The following is a 3,469-nucleotide window of genomic DNA, read 5'->3' as shown; positions in this document are numbered from 1 at the left end:
TCTCTACCCCTTTTATTTTGAAGCCTTCTGGTTACTTCATGTAAATCTTCTCTTCCAATTCCCTATGCAGGAATGCAGTCTTTACATCCATTTGTTTAAGATTGAGATCGTATTGGGCAACTAGTGCCAACACGAATCTAATAGATACTTGCTTTACTACAGGCACGAAAATCTCAGTAAAGTTAACACATTTTCTCTGAGCGTATTCCTTCGCTACCAACCTTGCCTTGTACCTATCATGTTTCTTCTTAAAGATCCACTTGCACCCAATCGTTTTACGGTCGATAAGAAGCTCCACCAGCTTTCACGTCTCATTCTTGTACAATGAGTCCATCTCATCATCCATCGCAGCTTTCCACTTTTTAGCATCTGGCTCATCAAGAGCCTCCTGAAGAGTAGACAGATCCCTCTCATCCGTAATGAGAGCAAATGCGATATTTGAGTCATCCCTGTATTTCGACGGTAACTGGTGATCTCGCGACGGATTCCTTCTTACAGGTGGTTGCTCCACTGACTCATGTACCTTTATTTGCGTACATCTATCAACCTGTGTCTCATCTCTGTTTGATTGCACATTCGCAACCAACTTTTTCAATTCCTCATGTTCATCCTTATGGAATAAGGATCCTTCATTAAATTTGATGTCACGGCTAAGGATGATTTTTCACGTGACCCGATCATACAGTTTTTACCCCTTCACACAACCACCATAGCCAACAAAGATATATTTCTTAGTCCTTTGGTCTAACTTATCTCTCTCAACTAATGGTACATGAGAGTAAGCATCACAACTAAACTTAACATTTCTATATATAATATTAAATTATATTTGCATACTTTGGTTAGTTGTTTTTTTTAAAGGATTTATTTTGGTTAGTGTTGATGTAGAAATCTGATCAGCCCTCCTTAACTCGTGAACCTGCACAAAGAACAAATAAAGTGGACATTAGCTTGTGCCAGGGACCCTCCGATGCCAAAGTCAGGAATGTGGGTCTATTTGAGTGTCGAGGGTATAGGGCTAGAGATTGTGCGTACCTCTCCCCTCTGGGGATCATCTTATTTATAAGTGGGAAGCGGTGGTGGCGTAGGGTGCGATCGTTCCTATTTTTGTGGGGACAGAATCCTAGTAGGATTCTGAGTTTACGCTCGGCGGGGATCCTTATGGATCTTTGGCAAGGAGAACCATGTTGGAGATAGTTTTCACGATCTTCGACGCGGATTGCGAACCGACTGGGTGTCAGTCAAGTCGAGCTCGGGTTAACGTTGGGGTCAGGCGCGGCTTATTTGTTGAGGTTGGGTACGGCCTATCCATTGAGGTTGAGCTCGGTCAGACATTGGGTTTGAGTTGAGCTTGATGCTGAGGGATTGAGCTCCTCAGTCGGGCTCGGCTTGGAGCCAAGTGATGGAGCTTTCTTCCTGGTCGGTCAGGACGTGAGTGTTGGACCGTTGGGTCGCACCTCTTGCTATTAAAGTGCTTGACCTGGCCTGTCGACGGTGGGTCAACATATTTTCCCCATAATAGTAAGTCCCCCTACTTACCAGTCCACGTAATGGACTGGGTTAGTAGTAATTTTTTTGGCCAGGTCGGGCTTATCATTAGGTCGAAGTAGGACTTCAGTCGAAGTCCCTGTGCAATAAGTTGGGAGGCTGAGGAAGTTGGACCAACTGCATGATGCTGTGAATGATGGGAGTGATGCGAAGCAGGCAATCTTGGTGCTCAAGGCAGGAACCCCATGATGGCAGCGAGATGGTTGTGCTTGACCCACGGGTAGCTGGCATGTGCCAACTGTCCTCGAAACAGGACTCGAGGCAGCCATACGCCATGTGTCCCATGGGGAGAGCGCTAGCATGCGACGTTACATCTTCACGTGCTCGGGCACTGATGGGGTGCCATAAATGCATTGGGTGCGACGAGCATAAAAGGGGGGGAAGATGCCTAGAGCTCTCCATCTCTTCTCATTTTCCTCTACATTCTCCCAGAGCAGGCGATTTTTGGTAAGTCGAAAATCCCTCCTTTTTTCTTCTTTCCGGCGGCTTTCTCTTTTTCGACCAGTTTTTCCCTTTTTAGCTGGTTTTCTTTCTTTTCCGGTGTAGTCTTCGCTTTCTTTTCTTTAGTTTGGCCAGGATGTCAGACTGGTCCATGGTTGGGGAAGTGTCGAGGGCCTTTCACAATAATTCCTACTACATCATCAAGGATGATCGGGCATATGTCTTATCTCCCCCTTTGGTTGTGGGGGACGAAGAAGTTGGGTTCCAAGGCCTGAGTGACGAAGGTGCTTGGCCAGGGCCGAGTGGCCTTGCTGCCAGAGCCGAGGAGATCGATACTTTTGGCTCCATCATGACGGAGGCTAATCTCCTGAGGGTAAGGGAAGATTACCAAATCCCTGAGTCCATGAGTCTTCGAGCCCCAGAGTTGGGGGAAGTCCCTAGTCAGCCTTGCGTGGGCGAGCTGGCTGTTTATGTTGTGGTTCTCCAGTGCGGCCTCCACCTGCCTTTGTATCCAACGGTATAGAGATTTCTTACAACGGTGCAGTTGGCCTCGACCCAACTGATCTCGAATGCCTGGAAGGCTCTGGTCGGGACATGCGTCCTCTGGCAGCAACTCGGCTTCCCCAAATTGTCTGTGGCAGAATTCCAATATTTTTTTAAAGTCAAGCCTAACCACGCTTATCTGGGGTGGTATTATCTTTTTGCCTGGGCTAATCAAGGTCGGGGGCTCATCACTAGCAATCCCTCTTCCAATAAGAGATGGCAGGACAAGTGGTTTTTTGTATCTGGGGATTGGACAGACCCACTGATTGGCGTGCCTGCCGAGTTCTCAACTCCAGGTCGGGACCTTTCGAGTTGTATTCTGGTTCAAAGTAGTTTTGGACTCGCGCTAATCTTCCATTTTTGTTCTTTATAGTGGCTTCTTCGCGCGTGCAACCTGAGCTCTCCCCTACTCAACTCCAGCGCATAGCTCGCGCATGGTTTTTGGATCCCGCCCGAAGGAATTGGAAAGCGCTGATCAATCCGTAGACCCTTTTCCAGGCTGGGATCTCTCAGTTTTCCCCTGTGTTAGCAGGTATCAACATGCTTTAACGTTGTGCCTCGAGTCTTTACTTTTTTTTAATGATGTTTCTACTCCTTCATGCATGTCAGGCCTTTCTTGCCCTTTGAAGAGCCAGAAGCTCCCTTCTGAGGCCAAGGTCGACCGGCTGAGGAAGCGAGTAAAGGAGAGAGCCTGTCGCCGAACTCTGGGGCAGGCTCAGACGGTTATTTAGCATACGCCTGGGATTCCATGGATAGTCGACCCTCCTAGGGAAGAGGTCGTCACCTCCGCCATTACTGCAGCTCCTAAGGCAATTCGAGCGCTTGAGGAGGTTCATGATCGGGAACATGAGGGGGGGGGGGGGGGTGTTCCTGTTGCTCTCAAGGCGGAGGGAGCTTGTTCGGCTCCTACTGCAGGGAGTTCCACTCACGGGGCAGA

Source organism: Magnolia sinica, chromosome 13 (assembly GCF_029962835.1).
Source record: "Magnolia sinica isolate HGM2019 chromosome 13, MsV1, whole genome shotgun sequence".
Lineage (NCBI taxonomy): Eukaryota > Viridiplantae > Streptophyta > Magnoliopsida > Magnoliales > Magnoliaceae > Magnolia > Magnolia sinica.
Note: the sequence above shows the minus strand (reverse complement) of the source record.